Source organism: Vulpes vulpes, chromosome 9, assembly GCF_048418805.1.
Source record: "Vulpes vulpes isolate BD-2025 chromosome 9, VulVul3, whole genome shotgun sequence".
In the NCBI taxonomy this organism is placed as follows: Eukaryota; Metazoa; Chordata; class Mammalia; order Carnivora; family Canidae; genus Vulpes; species Vulpes vulpes.
Window position 1 is genome coordinate 70,689,882 of NC_132788.1, and position 25,489 is coordinate 70,715,370.

A 25,489-nucleotide genomic window follows, 5' to 3' on the forward strand; every position below is an offset into this window, starting at 1 on the left:
CTTTTAAAAAAAAACTTTTAATATTTATTTAATAGATTGCCAACTTTGTCTCCCCCCTCCCTACACTTGGAATTTTATCTTATTTCCATGTTGAGTAATGAAACAATGACAAAACTAATAAGAATACAGTACTTCAAAAAGAGAAGCTAACAGAGCTCACTTTCTTTTAACAGGCAAAATATAAATATATGTACTTTAGAATGCACACCAGTTTAGTTACTAAAAAATTCAAATGACATCTTGAAGTATGTCGACAAATCCAGGGTGTGTAAAGAAGAGCTGAGACACTATGCAACTGTTAAGAGGGCTCTTGGCACTGCATCTTTTGGACAATAGCTGAATCCTGACATGGGGGAAGATTTTAGCTAATGCTATATGGAGATACAGAAAGTATTAGGTTAACTTAGGGCTGTAGGAACCAAACACAGAATACTAAACACTGAGGAGAGCATCCACCCCAGGAAGTACTTTACTTTCCAGGAGCTCTAAACTGGCATCGCTCCCAGGGCTCACATGGCTGACATTATCCTCTGTGTTCCATTTGGCACAGCAAGTGGCAGTGTCTTTGCAACTTATGATGGTGATGCAGCCCCTTCAAGTGGCTTTCACCACCTTATCAATGAGGGTTTTGTTTCCTTGGTCAACAGCTTCCCAATCAAACATGTCCACAAGTCCATTCCACATAATCTGCTTATTTAAGCAACTGCCTCAGTATTTCTTGCTATTCTTGGGACTATAGTACAAGTCCATCCAGCCAGCAAGTATGCCAGAGATCACAGTGCCTTGTCCAGTCTTGGCATTCTCATCAAACTTGTCAGCAGTGACTAAGTCAATAGGTAAGGTAATCCTCATATCATTCTTCTTTGACAATTTTGGCTTTGTCTTCACCAATTTCCAGGTTGATGAGCACCTTAAAGAAAGCAAAAGCCACTCCACTACCAATAATCACCTCATTGACTTTGTCCAGCACATTATCTATTAGCTGAATCTTGTCTGAAAACTTAAGTCCACCTGGATGGCCAGGAAAGGCTATTCTGAGCTCTCTGGTATTGACAAAGGAGTTCAGTTGCTTTATCAAGAAACCTACAGCTTTCTGTGGCAGACTGATTCCCACCATGGAGCTGTGGGTTTGGTGAGCGGTGCTGAAAGCATCATTTCCACAGACATCCTCTTCCTTGGAAAGTGAAGCTTGGAAGGCTTCTATTTTGGCTCAGTCTTAACCCTATTCTCATAATTATCTCTTTCCTTCCCTTCTTCCATCACATGAAAGCAAAGGTTCTCCAGCCGGATGACAGACCCAGCAGCTGGGTCAGCACAAACTTTCTTCACTTCCAGGCCCATACAAAATATTCTTGCTCAGCAGAGATTTGAATTCTACGGCAACTGCTCCAAAGAGAACCTGTCAGGTATAGGGGCACTCTCAGGCCAGCCTAGATGGCTCATAAGAACAATTGACTTGGCTCTATTGTTCAAGCAGGATTCGTTGCTTTGGATGGCAGCCTTGACTCTCTGGTTGTTTGTTATCTGGTTGTTCTCATAGAAACACTGCAGTCCACTCTTATAATGACCTACTTCCCCTTCATGTCCAGTTTGTCCAGAGACAGCTTGTTAGAAAAAAATGTCTTGGCAATACAGTGGTGGTGAGGCTTAGATTTTAAACAACAGCATTATTGGCTATTCTTGTATCTCCTTTTGCTAAGTATCTTCAAAAGTTTTACCCTTTTTATTGGGTTATTTATAAGATTGACTTGTGAAGTTCTTGATATATTCTAGATAAAAGCCATTTTTCAGATTTATGCATTTTGTAAATATTTTGTTTAATTTATGGATTTCTTGATGATTTCTTTTGAAAGAAGTTTTTAATATTGATGAAGTGCAAATTATCACTTTTTATAATGACTGGTGGTTTTTTGTTGTGTTGTGTTGTTGTGTTTTGTTGTGTGGTTTTTTGTTGTGTTTTTGTTGTGTTAAATCTTTGCCTACTCAAGGCGACAAAGACAATTTTCTATGTTTTTCTCTAGAAGATTTATGGCAGTAGATTTTATATTTAGGCTTTTGATACATCTTGAAGTAATTTAACTTTGGTGTATGGAGTGACCTACAGAATTGACCCAACACTATTTGTTTAAGGGGACTTCATTTCTACTGAGTGGATTTAATTTAGCATCTTGGCTAAAAATAAGTTGTCTCTCTAGGTACTTACATCTGTGTCTATATCTAAATCTAGAGTCTCTCTTTTGTTCTACTGCTATGTCTCATTCTTTATACCAATGCCACAGTCTTTAATGTAACTTTATAATGGTTCTTAAAAGAAGGAATGTATGTTTTTCCATTTTGTTCATTGTAAAAATCTCCTTGTAATTCCATTTTAATTTTAGAATAGTTCATGAATTTCCTCAAAAAATCCTTCTGGGATTTTGACTGGGAAGAATTGAATCTGTAGAGCTCTGATTGCTTTTAAGGTTTACTATTTAACTTTTGTTTTCAATAATTGAACTATGACATATCACAGTATATTTCTTTTTGTATCTATGTTGCCTGAGTTTTACAGAACTTCCTCAATCTTAGCCTTGAATCCTCTAATTAGTTTTTAAAAAAAATCTTGGTTACAATCTTCACAACTATTGCTTTTGCCTGATTAACTCTTCCAATTTTAAGACTTCAATTACATTAGACATTTATACTATATTCTAATTGTCTGTTATAGTCTCAGGTTTTCCATATTTCTGGAGCTTCTTGTTTCAGTTTGGACATTTTCATTTGACCTATCTTCCAACTCACCTATTCTTTCTTCAGCTACATCTAATTGATGATTAAACTCAACCACAGTTTAATAAGATCTCAAATAGTGAAATATTAACTTTGATTATTTTAAGTTCTAGAATTTCCAAATTCCAAATTTTCCCATCATCTGCTAAAATTTTCCATCTTGTCACTTAATTTCTGATAATATTAATTTAAAAGTTATGTACTGTAACTCTAACATGTGGTTATTCTCTTGATAAATATCAGTTGCCTGCTTTTTCTCTTGTGTTTTGGCCAATTCTGAACTTTTCGTGCCTGATTACTTTGTATTGCTTATCAATATTCTATATTATTAAAAGCAAATTTATATCAATTAGTTGAAGCATTAGCGGATGCTTTCTTTTTCCAGAGAGGAATTATTTTTGTTATTGTTGAGCAGCTGGGTGCATCACCATAATACACTCAGGAATTGAGGTGATTTTAAACTGGGCATCAATTATGAGAACTGGTCTAGTTTACATTCACTGTTACATGTAGAATGTAACACCTTTAGGTATCAACTGAAAACTCAAGTATTTATAAGAATGCTTAGCTCCTCACTTTTCCCAGCTATATGAAAGTGTCAATGTTTTGCTCAGTGTCTTATCCTCTTATCAATGCTTTAGCATTTATCATTATTTTTAATGGGAAAAGTAGCTCTAAACACTGAAATTTTCTTCCTTGGTTCTTGGTTCTCTCAGTTGTGCATTGGTAGTCTTTTTACATTGGTAGGTTTTTTTGTGTGTCTTAAAATAGATATTTAAAAACATATTTTCCTAGCTTATTTAGTTGTTCTTAGCAAAAAGACTGTTCTTAAGTGTCCTAGTTAGTCATTGCTAGAAAAAGAATTTCTTTATCATCTCTCTAAAGTAGTTTTTTTTACAAGTTACTGAACCAGCTTTAAAAATATATATTAAAATATAAGTCTTTCTGATAAATTTAGAAGAGGCAAGGTTTTCCTTATTTAGAATCAGTTCATTTACATCTGGAATCTTTAATTGGGATATGTCTATGTCAATTTTTAATTGGTAATTATGGGCACTGCTTAATGATAAGGAACATGTAACACATAAGTGTAACTTACTGAGAATAAAAGAGGATTTTATGATTAAATGACATTTGGGTTTACCTTTGAAATGCATACACACAAAGTATACCCAAACCCACATAACAAAGACTTAAAAAACTGAACTGAAATTTAAACCACTCCCCATAAAAGACAAGACAGATCCTATAGTTTGAACATAACTGGACTAATTTTCTCCTGGGACAAAACCATCCACATCCCCAAGACGACAATAATAGCAAACAGAATCTATACAAAATAGCATGAACAGACCAGCATAAAACCCAAAATTAATTGACATGGAAAGACCTAAGAAATGTGACCCTCTTTCTTTCTTTGAGAAAAAAAGTGTGCAAGTGGAATGGGAGAGAAAGGGAGAGAGAGAATCAGAAGCAGGTTCCATGCCCGGTGTGGAACCTGATGCAGGGCTTGATGACATGAGCTGAAATCAAGACCTGGATCCTTAACCAACTGAGCTATCCTGGCACCCAAAAATGTACCCATTTTTTAAAAAGACAACAGATGCAAAGCCTAAGATGACCCAGAATTTGGAACTATGATGACAAAGACTTAATACTAACTACTACTATGTGTTAGAACTTTCATAGCAAATACATATAGAATAAATACAGGGATAGGAAATATCAGCACAGAAATAAAAATATTTTTAAAAAATGAAGTTTTAAAACTTAAAAGTCCACTATCCTAAATAAAAGATTTACTAGATGGGCTTGATAACAGAATATACATAACAGAGAATGGTGTCTGCAAACTCAAAGATAGATGAATAAAAATTGTTCAAACCCAAGAAAACAGGAAATAAAAGATGATTTAAAAATTAAACAAGAAAAAAAATTAAACAAGAATTAGGTACAAATGAAACCACAATAAAATACCTAAAATAAGTGGATTTCTTGGATTTCTTGAAGGAGAAGATAAAGAGATGAAGGCACAAATGGATTTAAAAAGAAACATTTGCAAATATCCTAAGTTTGATGGAAAACATAAATTTATAGAATCTAGAAGATCACTAAATTCTAAATAGGATAAATTCTAAGAAAATCATGTGTAGACACATAATAACCAAATAGCAAAATCCAAAGATATCTCAAAAACTAAACACATTACATGAAGAGGGATAATAATTTGAAAACTATGGATTTCTGATCAAAATTTACCTAGAGTAGTCAGTATATAGACATTGGTAAGGTACTGACATGAAAAATAGAAACAAAATAACTTTCAGCCCAGACTATATATATCCAACACAAATATCCTTCTAGAATAAAGATAAATAAAAGAATCAAGGAATCAATCTCAAATCAAGGAACAATGAAAACAATTTATCGTCAGCCAATCTAAATTACAGGAAAAAAAATAAAGTTCTTCAGGATGAAGGAAAATGATACTGGAGGGACTACTGAATCTTTAGGAATGAATGAAAAGATTGAGATAATTATAAAAAATGTTTTTTAAAAATGCAACTGATAGCTAGATACAAATATCAAGGTCTTAAATTAGATATTTGCCCCTGATTATTGAGATTGGTCAAATGTGTTGTGTCACTCAGATGCTTCCTTTTAGAACAAAAGTACTCATTTCTCCACATGCCAGGACTTGTTGGCTACTAAAGGCTCACAAGTGAGACCTACTCAAGAAATGCCCTCATTCAAGGAGAGCTTCCTCATCCACTTTGTGACTCTTTCCCAGGGGCCAACCTCATTCAATGAGCTCTATATTTGAGTATAAAAGCCCATCTGCTTTGTCTCAATTTGGAACAACCCTGAAACGTCATTGCAGTCCCTCAGCTCTCCACAAAATCAGCTGATAGTCTTTGTTTTAATCACACTACAGTTCAAATTTTTTCAGTCTGCATGATCTTATTTCATTACTCCTTGTAGATGTGATTTCAAAGGGCCCTCTCCAGCAAACTTAGTGCATGCAAATCTGTTTCCAGTCTGTTTCCTGGGTAACCTGACCTAAAAGAGTTTAACATATACAGAACCCTTGTAAAGCTGAATCCTTTGGAAAAAAAATGAAAGATGAGGGGGCGAGGAAAGAACAAACATCATAGTAATTTTCACTTGGAGATAATTATTTAGATTGTTTTTCTCAGTATGATTGGCTAAATAAAACACATTCATGGAAATCCTCTGAAAGGCAAATGATAGTGTGGAGACTTGCTTTCTATCTAAACGCCATCAACTCTAAGATCTTGTATGGTTTCAATCTACCACTGGTCTCAATGCCAAAGATAAAAGAAATAGAACACTATTAGAAAGTGAAAAAAATGAGAAAATGCTCTCTTGAGCCATAAAGAGTGTAGAGAAAAAGATGCTGAGTTATCATAAGGAGCAATAGCTATTGACTGGCATTCACAGCAAACAGACCAAATCTTCTTTTATAGGCAATGACAGATTCATCCTGAAAAAAAACTCAAATTCTTACCTTAGGTCAAGCCATTAAAAAAAATCACATAAACACTCAATCACTGTAAAATGTTGAGGATTAAAGATATTTTGGTTGAGAGTTTTGCTTATCCTATTTCTACTGGTTGAAAAAAAGTCCATTCATATCAATTCCTTGTTATGACAATAGGTACACTATTGCATATAGTATCTCATTTATATTTTGTTATTAACCACACAGTATATTATTGTAGAATTATTGAAAAATACTTTGATGCCTGGGTGGCTCAGTCAGTTAAGCTCAGTTCATGATCTCAGGGTGGTGAGACCAAGCTCCACTGGAGCTCCACTGGACGTGGAGCCTGCTTACTATTCTCTCTGTCCCTCCGCCCCTCTCCACCCACCCCAATCTCTCTCTCTCTTAAAAACAAACAGAGGAAGCAGAAATTGAATAACAGATTATAGGTAATCCAGACAGACATTGCAGGAGTCATGCTTTATGTTGCCTTTCTAATATTCCTTCCTCCCAAAGAACATACTATTTCTCCTCCAGGAACCTCCAGACCCTCTCTCCCCATATGAAATATACACATGCATATGGCTTACCCTATCCTTTACTTTAAAAAAGTAAAGTGGTTATCTCAGGCCTAAATAATCAAATCCCAAAATGATTGGTTCAGTAATAGTACCTGCATCATGACAGGCCAATAAATGTTGGGGTATTGTAAGCAGAAATTAAGGAAGATTTCTTTATTTTTTCTAGCTGAGAATGCTAAATGGTAGGAAATGTTTTTACATATGGCCATTTTGGCCACCATATGTGGTGGTCCTTCCTGAAACTAAAACTAACACAAATAAAGCAAAATAAAGCTAAAGCCTTAGAGTTCATGACATCTAAGCCTTTGAATTCGGTTGTATCTGAATCTCTTTTGAACTTTTCTGTTTGTGTTAAATAGTCCCTTTCTTAAGCATACTTGAATTTTGTTTGCATTACTTACAACTGAAAGAGCTTCAATAATATATAACTGTTCATAATGCTGATTATTTTCTCCTGGCTATATTTAAACAAATGTACACAGTTTAATAGATAATAGGAAGACAACAAAATTGAGAAATATTTCATTTTCTCTACATAAAACTATCAAGTATAGCAGGTAAGGTAAATATTATTAATCATATCTTACAGACAAATCAGAGAACAAGGAACAAAATCAGATTTTGAACTGAAACTCATGTCTTTTTAACATTTGGTATTTTATGTGTTATATGTATGTATGTATTTATGTATATATGTATATATTTATATATATATAAATATATAAATGACACGACATTGTCCTTCAACTTTCTCATCACCTTAATAAATTATTTCCCAGATATTAATAAAAATTACTTACCATGTGAGAGTGAAAATGAAGGAAGAAATTATGAGCTTATAAAGACTTTATCAATCCCCAAAATTAGAAATATAGAAAATAATGATATTGAAAAGGGAACCAGGATCTGTGAGAGTTTGGATAAAGGTTTGAAAGCATCCATTCCTTCATTCAACATGTGTGTCTCATGCCTTCTTGGTTCAGGGCCTTGTCAGAATACTGGGAATTCACTGTGATCAGGCCCTATCTGGCCTCTGCCCTCATGGCATTACAGAAAGAGACAAAACACATCCAAGTGTGTACACAAATTCCAACTCTGGCATGTATAATGTATGGGAGATATTTTGGTGCAAATGAGTTCATAAGATGATTTGATGTAACGAGAACTAAGGAATGCCTTTGAAGGCAATGATGCTTAAACTGAGATCTTGAGCATTAACCAGCTTAAAAGGGAGAGAAAAGTGGTGGCTTAGCAGTTGAGCATCTGCCTTCGGTTCAGAGCGTGATCCTGAGATCCAGAATTGAGTCCTACATTGGACTCTGCAGGAAGCCTGCTTCCCCCTCTGCCTGTGTCTCTGCCTCTCCCTCTCCTTCCCCCTGTTCGTGCTCTCCCACTCTCTCTCTCTGACAAATAACATCTTAAAAAAAAAAGCACACATAGAGAAAGAGATTGTTGCAGAAGAATATAAATGAATTAACAATCTTTTCTTTGCAATATGTAGCCTAACTTTCTCTTGCTTCAATTTAAGCTATTTTAAGACAATACTTTTTCTGTGCTAATCTTTCCTAGAACTGTACAATTTAGATGTGGAAGAGATCTTAAAAATATTCTAAAATAACACTTCACTTTTAAGGATGGAGAAACTAACCCCTGTCCCCCATTGTGATTTGTACAAGGGCACCCAGTGAAAACAGCACAAGTGATTAGTTATTTTTCAAAAAAACAATTTTTGCCAAACTAAATCCCAATTTCTATATCTAACCATTATCTTGTCAATCTTTTAATCCTTCCATTGACTCTCCACTTTTCCTATATCTTTGTTAAGCTGTAGAGCTCAAAGTGTGCCACACAGTACCTAATGACAGCATACCAAAATAAAACACAGTGGGTTAGATTCCTGCAGTTTTTCACATTATCCCTAAAATATTTGTGCCTGAATGTTGAGTTGCTATCTGAATAACCTTATAAATTTTTCACCAATTTGTAAAATTTTCTGTCATAATGCAACTATAATTGATTTTGTACATTGAGATATAGGTTTTTCAAAAAAATCTATTTTTATTAAGAAAAACAGTCCAAACAGTTCTTTTGAAAAGAGACCATAGATAAGAAAGAAACAAAGAATGATATTTGTTACTAGAGTGCAAAGCATCTGTTATTAAAGTAATTGTTGAAATATCAGTTTTGCTATTAGTTAATTATTTCACAATAAATTGCCTAATAATTAATAGATTTATTGAGAGCCTCAGAATTCACACTGGTTGTAAATTTATTCAAACATTTTCTCTTGCTCTTTTTTTTAAAGATATATTTATTTATTTTAGAGAGTGGAGGGGCAAGGCAGAGAGAGAGGGAGACATTCCCAAACAGACTTTGTACTGAGCACAGAGCCAGATGCAGGGCTTGATCCCATGACTTTGAGATCATGACCTATCGTGGCACCTAGGTGGCTTAACAGTTGAGCATCTGCCTTCGGCTCAGGGCATGATCCCGGGATCCAGAATTTAGTCCCACATCGGGCTCCTTGCAGGGAACCTGCTTCTCCCTCTGTTTGTGTCTCTGCCTCTCAGTCTCTCTGTGTCTCTCATGAATAAATAAATAAAATATTTTAAAAAGAGAGAGAGAGAGATATCATGACCTGAGCCAAAACCAAGAGTTGGGCACTTAACCAGTTATATCACCAAGGTACCCCTTCTCTTGCTCTTAAATCCTTTTCAGAATCAGTTATAAAGTTTAAATCTTTCTTGATTTTTATCTATCATCTTTCCTTTATTCTTTTTTGGTAATGAAATGGATTAAAAATTCTGAGCCATCTCAGAACCATCTTTCATCTATCATGAAAAATTATATCCAGAAAAATACAGCTTTTGAATAAAGTATCATATTAAAGATAAAGTAACAAAAAAGCAAGCAATTGCTTCTTCATTATTGTACATCAATTAATATGTTTATTGTAATATAGGCATATAATAAAATTAGTGTATAAAAATATATAATGAAAAGCAATCACCTTCCCATTTCCTTTATTTTACCATTATTTTATTTTTATTCTTTTGTAACTTTAACAATATTTTTACAGCTCTATTTCTTGTGCCATAACCCCCAGTAAATGGCAGTTCTGTCAAGTTAAATCCTTACTTTTCATCTTCTCCCACTAATTTTCACCTCTTACCTTTTCTCAAGTGTCTGTTTGTATATTTTAAGGTTAAAGCTAACATTACATTGTATATTCATAATCTTTACCTGAGCTTTTGTATAGATTTATTAATAAAGTTTAAAACTAACAACCTGTATCAACATTATTATGAGTGTCTTAAGTTCATGTAAGTATTTGTCAGATTGAGACCTTTCTAAACTACTGATCCAATATTATGATCCCCAAGTAGCTCTGAGGACAATATTCCTAGGTAAACAGAACTGCTTTTTTTATACTCCTTTACTTCAAACCATTACATGCATCAATTTGCTTCCTATTTGCTTGGATAATGATTTTCCTATGCAAAATTTGATTTTGCCTGACCACTCTAATTGCTTTTCTTTTTTCTTCTTGACCAAAAACCAAAATAACTACAAGCTTCACCATAGCTCCAATCTATCATATATATTGACAAAAATATCATATTGTATAAGGTCTTTTTCTGCAAATACATAAATTCCAAAGTGCTATAATCTGCTCCAATTTAAGATCAGAGTCACTTGGTAAAAGATTATTACCCTAGAATTTCTCAGCTCTCCTACATCACATCGACATGTTCTAAATCTCATAAACTTGGTTTCCTTGGCTGTCTTCTTCATTTTGCTAGTGTATTTCAAGAAAATCCTATGGTACACAAATGGTAAATGATAAGGGTTTTGAATATTTTAAATATCCCAACCTACTGGTATTTTGGGTGGGTATAGAATTCTAGATTTGATATAATTTTTTTTTTCCTCAGGACTTTAAAGACATTGCTTCATTAACTTTTATCATTCCATGTTCTGATACCTGTCTACTTTACTTTGTACATATCCTATCTTGTCCTTTGGTATTTTTAACTTAATAGTTTTAGGATTTTTTTAATCATTGTTATTACGTGCGACTTAGTGTAGCTCTTTCCACATTCATCAGTTAATCCTTTCATTTTAAAGACATAATTCTCTTCCTCTCTGGAAGATTTTCTTGTGCAAATTCTTTGATGATTTTCTATATTCTTAACTTTCTCTAGGGCCATAATTCAAATGATGAATGTCCTATAATATTTCTCCATTTCCTCCCAAATAAATACCTATGCTCAAATCCTAGTTTCAAGTTCTGGTTCCAGAGGAAACCAAATCAAGTCACCAGGTAACATGAAAACAGACTTTAAACTGCCTCATACATTAAAGTATTAAATAAAATTAGTCTTTTGGGGAACTGAGAATGAAGTTATATATCTGTATGTTGAAGTAATGATTTAATTTCTGAAACTGTTTTAATCACCTGAAACTGTACAGTTTCTTTCACATTTCTGGAAAGTGATTATCAGAAATCAATGGAAGAAAATGAAAACAGCTGTACTACTTTTTTAAATAAAAAAAATAAGAAATCAATCTATATTTTTCAGAGTTGTTAAGAAGTTCTGGGTTCTGGGTAAAGGTAGAGGACTGCAAGTATAACATAATTGCCATTCTCTAAGCACAAAAATATGAACTACCACTCTCTCAAAAAAAAGAAATAATAGCAAAACCAAACCAAAAAATACAAACAAGTAAAAGAGGATAACCTAACAGAATTTGCTTGAACAACTTGTATACAAGGAAATAAAAAAAAAAACCCACAGAAGAGTCTTTAGCAGATAATATTGGTGATAAACCACTTGATTCCTAACACTATTCTCATGCGTTAGCCCCTTTACTAATTAGTTAATAAAATCTCATGACTACTCACTATAAATGCTTTCCAAAATTTGGAATGAAGCAACTGAGTAGACATTCATTTTATCTCTTCTTTTTGTGTGGAGAAGTAATGGAATCTACAGGTAAACCCAAGGAAGATAACAAAGGGAATAACTCAATTAACTAAAGATTCCAGGGCTACATATCAGAGGTGAAAAGATTCCAAAGCCTATGTTTTCCATGAAAAAAAAATCCAATTAGAGAGACTGAAATCTGCTTCAGGACTTCTGCTTCCAAAACTTCTTTTGAGCTCTCCTGACTCCCCTCACCTTCACACCCTTTACCTACCATTCCTTCTTGATCTGCAGGGATGTGGTTAAGATATACAATCACCAACTCTCATCTCTAGCTTGGAGGGGAAGACAAATTAGACACTAGAGGATAGAAGTCGAGATCCATTCATTCTAAGACCAAAAGAGTTAATGGGCAGGATATCATTAGCAGAATCAAGATGAAAGAAAGGCAGTAATAATGCAGATATAATTCAAAGGACAGAAAACGTGAAGAAAAAAAGAAGGCAGAAAGGGAAGGAGCAATGGAGAAATTTAAAAAGGAAGGGAAGTAGGATGTAATAGGAAAGTAAATAATCAGATTCAGAAAAAATTAAAATCTCAAATAGAATGAAATTCCTCATAATTGCTTCACAAAAGAGGACAAATTAGTAAGAATATGAATTTAACAAAACAGCATATAACAACAATAAATAAATGACAGTAGGAGATGAAAATCACAAACAAACACTGCAGGGCAAAGGGGTGTCATCATTACAATGCTAGACAATAAGTTTAAAAATAGGAAGGAGTGGGATGCTTGGGTAGTTCAGCAGTGGAGCATCTGCCTTCAGCTCAGGGTATGATCCCAGAGTTGTGGGATCGAGTCCCACATCAGGCTATCTGTGGGGAGCCTGCCTCTCCCTCTGCCTAAGTCTTTGCCTCTCTCTGTATGTGTCTTTCATGACTAAATAAATAAAATCTTTTAAAAAATAGGAAGGATCCAAATAGAAGAAGAACTAAATCATGATACAAAAGGAATAATTAAGGTAAGCAAAGTGAATACAAGTGAAAAAAGTCAAAAGAATTTAATTTATCATGACATTATTTCATAGAAAGCTGGCAAAGGAGATGGAATTATGTAAGAATTCTTTTTTCTTTCAATAAAGAAAAACTATAAATTTAATAATCTTTCATGTTTCAAAGTTGATGCAGATACTTCACTTTTAGAAAGAGCTTAGTATCCCAAAGATAGAAAAAAAAGAGAATTCTTTAAGCACCCAGAAAGGAAAACAAACTAACCTAACTAACTAATAGAGAAAAACCAGGCTGGCTGTCTATGGACATACCTGTGGCAAGATTCGATGTCCGAAGATAATAGAGCAACATCTACAAATGTCTGAGTGAAAGCAAATATAAACCAAGAATATTATCAACACTGTAAATGTCATTCAGTTATTTGAAACAAAAACAGACAGTTGTGGGTGGAAAGGAGACCTGTGAGAATATCTGTCTTTACTGCTCATGATAGGGAAACATGAGATAAAGAATAGAATCCAACTACTAATGCATTTTATAATCTCTTTTTTCAACCTAAAGGATCACTTATTAATATTTCTTACAGTGGAAAAATATTTATTTGAAGTTCATTTATTTACTCAATTTTAAGGTTCTCATCTATTAAATTTAAAATTTCAAATTACTACTCTGAAATTAAAAGTAGCTGTAATTATGTAACCTCTTTATGCCTATTATTCTCTTTACCTCTCTACTACATGTAAAATATGAAATGATAGTCACCTAATGTTCATAGCAGTGGGTTGGGTTTATAGTGTATTTTATTGTTATTGTTCTCATTTTCATCTTGCAATTAATCACTGTGTAATTGTTTAATTATTTAATTGGTTACACTGTGCAGGTATAATTTTAATAAAATCAATAGAGTAGTAAGTTGAGACAGAGAGAGGAGCAAAAAAAGGAGGAGGAAAACAAGCAGAGTAAAGAAAGCAAATAGGCTAAGATTTCCACAGGAAGAGAAAATATGGATCAGTGTTATTTTGCTATATGTATTTTTCTGAACTGTGTAAATATTCAGAAGTAGTTTTTTAAGTGAAATCAACATTTTATGAAACTCTGTGTTCACAGCTAAATATTCCTACAATTAAAACTTCTAAGATTTTAATTCCTACAATTAAACTTCTAAGAAGTTTAAGAAATAGCCAATTATTTCTAAAATACTGTGTAAGAGTCATTAAGCTAACCCACAGCCAGAAAGGGATTAAGGGGAAGAAAAGGAGGGAAAGATGTTTTCTCCCCACTTTCTCATCACAAAATGTATTAAGGACTGATTATATATTTATGAAATAGCAAATTCCAATGTCAGAGAGATGTCAGTCTTCTCGTCTACCCAGACTGATTCCAGTTTGCCCTCACATCAGCTATGGCATGGAATTGAATCCTCTCACTGGTTTCAACAAGAATTCTGAACATATTAATTTATTTTGATAAATTTTATGGCCTTTACTAAAATTATATGGTTACTAGGGGTGTTCAGGTCACAATTGCAACATATTTTACTCAAAAAGTATCTTTTCAACTTTTTTTAAAAGCTTTTTTTAAAAAGACTTTATTTATTTATTCATGAGAGACAGAGAGACAGAGAGACAGAGAGAGAGAGAGAGAGAGAGAGGCAGAGACATAGGCAGCTCCATGCAGGGAGCCTGATGTGGGACTGCATCCCAGATCCCGGGATCATGCCCTGGACCCAAGGCGGGTGCTCAACTGCTGAGCCACCCAAACGTCCTGTAACTTTTTTGTTCCTTTAAGTTCCTTTGTTGTATGTTTTGGGCAGTGAATTTATTTATTCTTTTTTTTTTTTTTTTTTTTTGAGAGAGAGAGAGGGCATGAGAGCACATGGAGAGGGGTTGGGAGGGAAGGGAGAGGGGAAGAGAGAGAGAATCTCAAGTAGGCTCCACTCTCAGCACAGTGCCCAATCCAGGGCTCAGTCTCATAACCCTGAGATCATGACCTAAGCAAAATCAAGAATCCGATGCTTAATGAATGGACTTGAGCCACCCAGGCATCCTGGCAGTGAATTCTTTTTTGAAATCCTTTTGCCACAGGGCAGTGCCTAGGCCCTCTTATACAAACTTCTACTCTAAGATATTCCTAAGGTAACTAAAATCTCTCTCATCTTTATAAAGCATGGATCTTCAAACATGGCTCAGGTCCTACTGCCATGTTTCCATGCCCAAGCCTGTTACTGCAAGGACCCACCAGTTAATTATAAATTTATTACAGTAGTTTTATGCACTTGGAGACTTTTAATATACAACAGAAAAACAGTATTGATTCATTTTGATTTCTCCTTGAGGTAGACAAATTCTACAGTGGTTCCCAAAACACTGGCCCCTTTCTGTACATTTCTGAATAATCAATCTTCTTCCCCTGGGTATAGGTGAGACTGGTGACTACCATGAAAGAGTCATTGCCTTAAGTTACACCATATGACAAAGTTAGTGAATGTGATAATCACCCACATGATTATGCTATGTTAAATAAGACCTTGCCAATGGAGACTAATGAGAGCTCTTCCTGCTGGTTTTGCAAAAATAAAGTGCTGTATTGTGAGAGCACCACATGGCTAGGTTTTGAGGGCAGCCTCCAAGAATTGAGAGTGAACCCCAGCTAATAGTCATGAAGGACATAGATCCTATAACCTCAAAGAAATTCTGTGAAAAATACTGGTGTGATCTTGTAAGAGGACCCTAAATCTCAGGTGAAACTGTAACCCCAGCCAATACCTGAATTTCAGCTAGGTGAGAACCTGAGCACAGGACCCAGGTAACACATACCTAAACACTTAACTCACAGAAAGTGAGATAATAAATCTTTGTTCTTTGATGTTATTAAATTTCTGACATTAAAAACAGCAACAAAAAACAGGATATTGGTAAGTGAGCATAATTAAGTAAACAATAAAAATTAGAATATAGAAAACAAATTAGTGGACAAATACATGTAGGAAAAAGTAGACAAAAATTCAGTAGAAATATAGAATATTTACACAATTACTATCAATCACTTTGAATGAGTTGACTTTTATAAAACAATACAGTCACCAAAGGTAGAATACATTTTTTCATGTTCTCATGGAATATTCATAAAATTCAGCATAATTTGGACCATAAAAATGTCTCAGTTAACTTAAAATAAATTTAAGAAGATTAAGTTTAAAACCAAAGGGAATTTTAAATGAAATAATAAAAAACTGAAAAAAGCTAATGAGGTAAATGACAAATAATAGATATATAAAGGTAGAAGTTGCATCTTTGGAAAAAACTAATAAAACTTATGAATTCCTACTATGCTAATAAATTCAGAAACTCAGATAAAATAAATTCCTTGAAAAATAAAAATTACAGAAACTGCAAATATCTTCTCCCATTCCATAGGCTGCCTTTTAGTTTGATGATTGTTGCCTTTGCTGTGCAGAAGCTTTTTATTGTGATGGTCTCAACAGTTATTTTTGCTTTTGCTTCCCTTGCCTCAGGAGAAATATTTAGAAAGAAGTTATATGGCCATGTAAAAGAGGTTACTGCTTGTGTTCTCTAGGATTCTTATGGTTTCAAGTCTCACATTTAGGTATTTAATCCATTTTGAATCTATTTGTGTATTATGGTGCAAGAAAGTTGTCCAGATTTATTCTTATGTAGGTAGCTATCCAGTGTTCCCAACACCATTTGTTGAAGAGATTTATTTCCCATTGGATATTATTTCCTGCTTTGTTGAAGTTTAATTGACCATATAGTTGAGGGTTCACTTCTGAGTTTTCTGTTCTTTTCTATGGATCTACACCTATTTTGGGGCTAGTACTATGCTTTTTTTTTGATGACTACAGTTTTATAATAGAGTTTGAAGTCTGGAATTGTGATGCCTCCAGTTTTGTTTTGTTTTTTTTCAAGGTTGTTTTGGCTATTTGGGACCTTTGTGGTTCCATACATATTTTAGGATTATTTGTTATACCTCTGTGAAAAATGCTGTTGGTATTTTGATAGGGAATGCATTAAATGTATACATTCCTTTGAGTAGTATAGACATTTTAAGAATATTTGTTCTTCCGATCCACAAGCATAGAATGTCTTTCCATTTCTTTGTGTCTTCTTCAATTTCTTTCATCAGTGTTTCATGGGTTTCAGGCTATAAGTCTTTCTCCTCTTTGCTTAGGTTTATTCCTAGGTATCTTATGGGTTTTGGTGCAATTGTAAATGGAAGAGATTCCTTAATTTCCTTTTGCTGCTTCAGTACTGGTATATAGAAATGCAACAGGTTTCTGTATATTGATTTTGTATTTTGTGACTTTACTAAACTAGTATATTAGTTCCAGCAGTCTTTTGGTAGAGTGTTTTAGGTTTTCTATATAGAGTATCATGTCATCTGCAAGAAGAGAAAGTTTTACTTGTTCCTCGCCAATTTGATGACATTTATTTATTTATTTATTTATTTATTTAAGACTTTTATTTCTTTTTGTTATGTGACTCCTGTGACTAGGACTTCTAGTACTATGTTAAATAAGTGGTGAGAGTGGACATCCTTGTTTGATAGTAGAGGAAAAGCTCTCAGTTTTTCCCTATTGAGGATGACACTTGCAGTAGGTTTTTCATATATGGTCTTTATTATGTTGATGTTATACTCCCTCTAAATCTATTTTGTTGAGGGTTTTTATCATGAATGGATATTGTATTTTTTTTCAAATGCTTTTTATGCATCTATTGAAATGATCATTTAGTTATTTTCTTTTATTAATGTGGTATATCATTTTGATTGATTTGTGAAATACCATATCTGATAAAGGGTTAGTATTCAAAATATATAAAGAGTTTATAAAATTCACCACCCAAACACCAAATAATTCAATTTAAAAATGGGCATCAGACATGAAAAGACATTTTCCTAAAGTAGACATACAGACGGCCAATAGACACATGAAAAGATGCTCAGTATCACTGATCATCAGCAAAATACAAATCAAAGCTACAGTGAGGTATCATCTTCCAAATGTCAGAATGACTAAAATCAACAACACAAGAAACAATAGGTGTTGATGAGGATGTAGAAAAAAGAAGAATCCTCTTGCACTATTGGTGGGAATTCAAATTGGTGCAGCCACTCTCTGAAAAACAGTATGAAGTTTCTTCAACAAGTTAAAAAGAGAACTACCCTATGATCTATCAATTGCACTACTAGGCATGTATCCCCAAAATACAAAAATACTAATCCAAAGTGATACACACAACCCAATGCTTATAGCAATGTTATTTACAGTAGCCAAACTATAGAAACATCCTAAGTGTCCATTAACTGATGAATGGAAAAGAAGATGTCGCGTGTGTGTGTGTGTGTGTGTGTAATGAAATATTACTCAGCCATAAAAAAGAATGAAGAAGAATGAAATCTTGCTATTTGCAATGACATACATGGAGCTAGAGAGAATAAGTCAATCAGAGAAAAACTAATACACATGATTTCACTCATATAAGAAATTTAGGAAACAAACAAATGAGCAAAGGGGGGAAAAAGAGACAAATTAAGAAACAAACTCTTAATTACAAAGAACAAATTTATGGTTACCAGAGGGGAGAGGGTGGGGGAGGATGGATTAAATAGGTGACGGGGATTAAGGAGTAGACTTGTCATGATGAGCACCAGATACTGTATGGAATTGTTGAATTGCTATATTGTAAACTTGAAAATAATATAACACTGTATGATAACTAACTGGAATTAAAATAAAAACTTAAAAAAATCCCACAGAAATCTTTGAGTCTAGATCCTTTCACTTATGGGTACTATCAAACATTTAGGATAGAAATAATATGAATCTTTCAAATTAAAAGAAGGAGCACAAATTAACTTGATTTATGAAATCAGCATAACTGTGATAGCACAACCTGACAAAATAAAGGCAGACCAATTAACATTCATGATCATAAATACAAATAGCTTAAGGCAATATCAGTAACTAACATCTAACAATATATAAAAAATAATATATCATAAACATGTAGAATTTATTCCAAGAATACAAGGTTAATTTAACATTAGAAAATTAATCAATGTAAATTACAGTGATAAAATAAGAGAGAAACATAGTATCATTATAATAATTGGAATGATAAAAGATTTTCAGGAAAATATAAATAGAAGGAAAAGTCTTCAATCTGACAAAAAACACTGGTAAGATAAACTAAATCTCTACTTAATGTGAACCATTGAAGGCTTTGCCCCTAACATAACAAACAAGAAAAGGTATCTTCTCCCACCACTTCTATTCAACATTGTACTAGAAGTCTAGCCACTAAAATGAAACCAAACAAAGTAATAAAAAAGGAAAGGAAAAAAAAACTAATATTTTATGCATTATTTATGACATAAATATGTATATAGGAAAATGTCAAGATATTTTTTTAAATACTGGAATTAGTGAATTTAGCAAGGCCAAGGGATATAAGTCAATAATCAAAGTTCAATGATGGGTCTATATCTCATTAGTGAGCAATTGGAAAATAAAATTGTAACATACAATTTGCATGTCTAAATATCAAATAAGTAGGTATAAATTGAGTGCAATCTCTACCTACACCACAAACCATAAACAATTGTTGAGAAAAACCATAGATGATCTAAATAAATGGAGAAATACACCATAAGATGGATTGAAGGACATCACTTTCTGTTCTCACCAAAACAAACAATTGGTTGAACTAAATCCCAGTCAAAATCATTGCAGGATTTTTATAATTTTTTTTAATTTTTATTTATTTATGATAGTCACAGAGAGATAGAGAGAGAGGCAGAGACACAGGCAGAGGGAGAAGCAGGCTCCATGCACCAGGAGCCCGACGTGGGATTCGATCCCGTGTCTCCAGGATCGCGCCCTGGGCCAAAGGCAGGCGCCAAACCGCTGCACCACCCAGGGATCCCTGCAGGATTTTTAAAGAAACTGACAAGTTGGTTCTAAAATTTATTATGAAAAAAATAAAATAAAATAAAATTTATTATGAAATGTTAGCAACATGATATACCCAAACAATCTTGAAAGAGAAGAATATTGACTTTTACTACTGAATTTCAAGGCTATGTCTGAAGATTTAGTAATGAAGATACTGTTCTATTTGTGTAATTAAATAGATTAATGTAACAGAATAAAGAGTACAGAGATACCAATACATATTTTTCTAACTTATTATTGACAAAGATCCAAATCCTTTCTGTAAGAAAAGGACAATCTTTTAATGAATACTGTTGGAAAAGCTGGATATCTGGAAGAAGAACGATGAAGCTTGACCTTATACCCAAAAGTTGAATTAAAAACAACCACAAATTGTAGAATATAGAGCCATAAAGCCTCTTAGAAGTATCTTTCTGATCTCTAGGATATATAAAACACTAGCCATAAAGGTCTCTTAATATGGATAAATTAGACTTCATCAAAATATAGAATTAAGAAAATAAAAATGGAAGGTAGAGATGTGGATATTTATCTTCAATATATACATCTGACAAAGAACTTATGTAAACAATATATATTTTTACACTGCTATAAAAATAATGAAAATAACAAAAATATGCGTATATCTAAATAGACATTTCACAATAGAAGATGTACAACTGACCAATAAGCAAGTGAAAAAAAAGATCTATGCTACTAGTCATCAAGCACGTGCAAACTGAAACTAGAATTAGATTCCATTTTGTACACACTTACATGGTTAAATTTTGAAAGGCTGACAATACCAAATGTTGGTAATCAGGTGGAGCAACTGTAGCTTTCATACATTGTTGATGGGAGCATAAAATATTACAAGTTGGGATATATGTTTGGCAGTTTCTTAGAAAGTTAAATATATCAGCACTCTATGACACAAAAACTCACACTTAGATCTTCACTCAGGAGACATAAAGACCTATCTAAAAATAATTTTTCGAAGAAGGTTCTTAGCAGCCTTATGTACAAGAGCCAAAAAAAAAAAAAAACAATCCAAATGTCTATCTTCAGAAGAGTGGTATAAACAACATGTGTAGCATATTCATACAATGGAATAATACTAGTCAACAATAAAAGGAACAAGGGTTGATATATGTAGCAACATGGAGTCATCGCAACATTATGTGGCATGATAGAAACCAAACACTTTTCTATGAAGTCACAGGATTGGCACAAGGAAATTTTGGTGACAGAAATAAGATTGTGTGGACTCAGTGAGGAAATTGACTAGGAAGGGGCAGGAGGATGATCATAACGTTTTTTGCCTTGTTTTGGGGTGTACACAACTGTTAGAATGCGTCAAAATGAACATTTGACATCTGTGTCTTTCTTCTATTGCATGTGAACTATAACTCAATTCTAAAATGTGAATGGGATTCTTTCACAAATGTTCAAGAAGTGTTATTTTTTAAATTCTATTATTAATTTTACTTAAGCATACAGATTGGTTTTCCTCTTAAAAAGCATTTTTAGTACTTTAGCAACAAAATGCCCTCCCTGGAATAAAGTGCTATTATGATTCTGCCAGAGAGAAAATACTGTTATTGTGTCTCCTTAAATATTATTATATGGATAGATGATTTTATAGAGATGAAATTACCCATGTCTTTAGTACTAATTCTGACAGCCACAACAATACAAGTAATTGTATCTATCATTTCTTTAAGTGCTTGGGTAAGTATTAGGCACTTGATCTGTTATCTCTGGTAGTTCTCACAATCTGATTTCACCAATGAGGAAAATAAGCTCAAAGAAGTTATATAGCTTCTCCAGGGTCACATGGAATATAAGTCTGAGCTGGTTTTTGAAAAGAGATCTAATTGCCCAGGCATTATTATGCCCAATATGCAACACTGGCATTTAATTAGACACGTGACATCATTCCTTTGACATAAAAAGCTTTTATTGATTTTTAAAAATTGTTACAGATGACTGTATCAGTCAGAGTTTAATAAGAGATAAAATACCACTAGGGTATTATACACACACAAACACATAATAACAATTATCCAATATAAAATAATATTAACATGTTATAGAATTATATATGTGTCTACTAAGAGCAATTTATATATCCATCTACTAACAGCAATTAAATTAAACCATGTTCATGGAGGCATCTGGGTGGTACAGTTGGTCAAGCATCTGGCTCTTAGTTTCCACTCACATCATGATCTCAGGGTTGTGAGACAGAGCCCCAAGTTGAGCTCTGCCGACTGAGTAAAGTCTACTCGAGATTCTTTCTCCCTCTCCCTCTGACCCTCCCTGCCACTCTCTTTCTCTAAAATAAATACATCTTAAAAAAAACATATTCATGGATCAGAAGACTAAATATTAAGATGATTCTCTACAATATGTTTTTTAGATTCAACATTAAATCAATCAAAATCCCCACAGGATTTCTGTAGAACTTGACAAACTGATTATAAATATTACATGGAAATGTAACAGCCATAGCTAAAACAGTTTAGAAAATGAATAACAGAGTTGAAGAACTTGCACTATATGGTTTCAAGACTTACTATAGAGCCTACAGTAATCAATAAATTAGAGTAAGAATACACCTCATGGTCAATAGCACAAAGAGTCCAGAAATAGGTCTACCCTTATACAGTCATTTGATTTATCCCCAAAAGTGCCAAGGTCATTCAGTTTGGAAAGCATAGTCTGACAAATGGTGTGGAAGTTATTGGGTATCCATAAACAAAATAATTAACCTTGATCTTTACCTCACATGACACAAAAATATTAACTTGAAATTGACCATAAACTAAAATATTATAGGTGGAAATACAAAATTCCAAAAGAAAACATGGTAGAAAATGATTATAACCTTGAGATGGGCAAATATTTCTTAGTTTGGACAGTTAAGTACAAATGTTAAGGATAGGGATCCCTGGGTGGCGCAGCGGTTTGGCGCCTGCCTTTGGCCCAGGGCGCAATCCTGGAGACCCGGGATCGAATCCCACATCGGGCTCCCGGTGCATGGAGCCTGCTTCTCCCTCTGCCTGTGTCTCTGCCCCTCTCTCTCTCTCTGTGACTATCATAAAAAAAAATAAATAAATAAATTTAAAAAAAAAAAACAAATGTTAAGGATAAAATAGTAAATTGGATGTCATCAAATTAAAAACAAAATTTCTCTTCAAAAGGCACTTTTCAAAAAGGAAAACAAGCCATAGAATGGGACAGAGATGGAATATATGTAAATAATATATGATAAAAGACTTGTGTTTAGAATATAAAAGGATTCTAAAACTCAATAAGATGATAAACAACTCAATTTTAAAATATGGGCAACAAACTTGAACACACAAACCAAGTAAGATGTACAACTGCATATAAGCATCTCAGAATATATTCAGCATTAGTCCATTAGTCATTAGTGGATATTAGAATATTTTCATTATTAGTCATAGGTGAAATTCAAAATAAAATCACAACTTAACATTACTATACACTCACTAAATTTGCTAAAATTTTCAAGAGAATGACAATATTAAGTGCTGCTGAGAAGATGGAGCCACTGGACCTCTCATGTGTTGCTTTTAGGAATGCAAAATGATACCACCACTCTAAAAAACAGTCTGGCAATATATTAAAATATAAAATATACATTTTCCTAACAACCAAGAATTTCACCCCTACATAGTTACCCAAGAGAAAAGAAAATACATGTTAATACAAACTCTTGTACATACTTGTTCATTGTAACTCTGCTCTTAATAGCCAAAAACTAAAAGGAATCCACCTCTAAAATGGTTAATAGACATGTGTGCTATATGTGCAAATATGCTGTCACTTGGAAATTCACGACAAAGATATGTATTTTGTGTTTGTGTCCATGGAATGCAGTAGAAGGTTAAAAAGCATAGCTGTGTAGTGGGATAAACCTGAATTTGAATCTATCACTATGCCTTCTACTGACTGTGAAACCCTGGCCTTCCACCTAATGTCTCAGAACTTGAATTTCTTTATTTGTAAGATGGGAATTCTTTTAGTACCTACTCCATAAGCTTATTATAGGACAAAGTCCATGGCCCATCATGAACATGAATATAGTTGATTAGTTGTTATTATAATTATTATGAATAATAGTTGATAATTAGTTATTATAATTATTAGTTGTTTCAATATTATTATATCTAGATAATCCCTGATAATGTATTTATTAAACACATTTCCATCACCATGAAACAATTTGACACTGTATAACATTTGTGAAAGCAGACATTTCACTTCATCAGAAGAGTAGATATATAAAGTTAAAAGTCAGAATACTTATTTATTACATAAATCTTTCAGAGAAAAACAGTCTGAACCTTTATCCATTGTTTACCAAAAATTGCTAAATGTGAGACACTCAAGAATTCTTTGTCAATGAATAGTTTTTTTCTCTTATAACTCTGTGATTCTGTCATAAAACATGATAAATATTGTTTTAAAGGTATATTTTCAGATGTATTCTAGCTCCTAGGTCACTAGTCTTTTTTCTGAGATGTGAAAAATATGTGAAATATATCCAATTCTACAGTAAATCAAAGATAATGGGATAGTGTAAATAGTGTAAATATAGTGTAAATGTCCTCAGCCAGTATTGAAAAGAATGATAGATAGATGATCATGATCATGATGATGATGAAGATATACACAGAGCTTATTTTCTCGATGTGAAGATAGTCACTTGAAAATCACATCTGACAAACTAATATATAATGCCTTCTTTTTATGCCTAAAATAATTTTCTCTTTCCTAAAATCTCTGAATATGAGATTAAATCTATTAAAGAAACCGCATTTTTGGTTTGGATGCCTGAAAAAATTTTTCCACCAACCATACACCTAATTCATTTAGCTGTATGAATATTTAGTGGGAAACAGAGTTTCCCTCCTCTTCCTTGTTAATCTAGGAATCAAATTCCATATTTCTTTCCAAAATGAATTTTTGTGACTTAGACATTAAACATAAACTTTTTAAAAAATACCAGATGTAGGATAAAGAAGGAGAATAAATTTGCATAAGAGTTAGGCAAATACCAAAACAACCACTTCAAAATGTCAAGTTAAGGACACTATGAAAATTAAAGCATTTGAGAAAATGCGTTATTTCTTACGATATGAAAAAAGTGGAAAATCTTGTCCTCTTCATCTTATCATCACTTTTAACATCATTCTACTAGAGTTAAATTGGATATCTGGAATGCATACCTCATGATCTTCTTTGGGCTGAGGTGTGTAAAACCAGTTTTAACATTCAAATATCAATATTTTCTTAGACAGTAAATTCATTAAATACTATCAGCCACTGATGAAGGCATGAGTTAATGGAGGATATACCATATTCATGGATGGCAAGACTTAGTACTACAAAATCTAAGTCTTCCTTAACATTTACCTACTGTTCTGATGCAATCTGTCAGTTTCTTAGCAGATATTTTTGAAGGAAACTGACCACAGACTCCAAAATACGGTAATGCAAAGTCAAGAATAGCCAATGCTATTGTTAAAAACAAAGATAAGGAGCCTTTGATACCAGATGGCTATACTTATTACAATTAAGACAATGTGCTGTTGGTGCTAGGATATGTAAATACACCAATAGAATAGAATAGATCTGATCATCAAGTTCACACATATATGGTGGCTTTACTGGTACCAAAGGTCCAGTGCAATGCATTGTAAAGTAA

At 33.4% G+C, this 25,489-nt stretch overlaps 1 pseudogene; it reads right to left on the reverse strand.

Annotated features, from left to right (window-relative positions):
- Nucleotides 1–432: 432 nt before the first annotated feature.
- Nucleotides 433–10,650, reverse strand: LOC112913311 (phosphoglycerate kinase 1 pseudogene; annotated as a pseudogene).
- Between the last annotated feature and the right edge of the window lie 14,839 nt (nucleotides 10,651–25,489).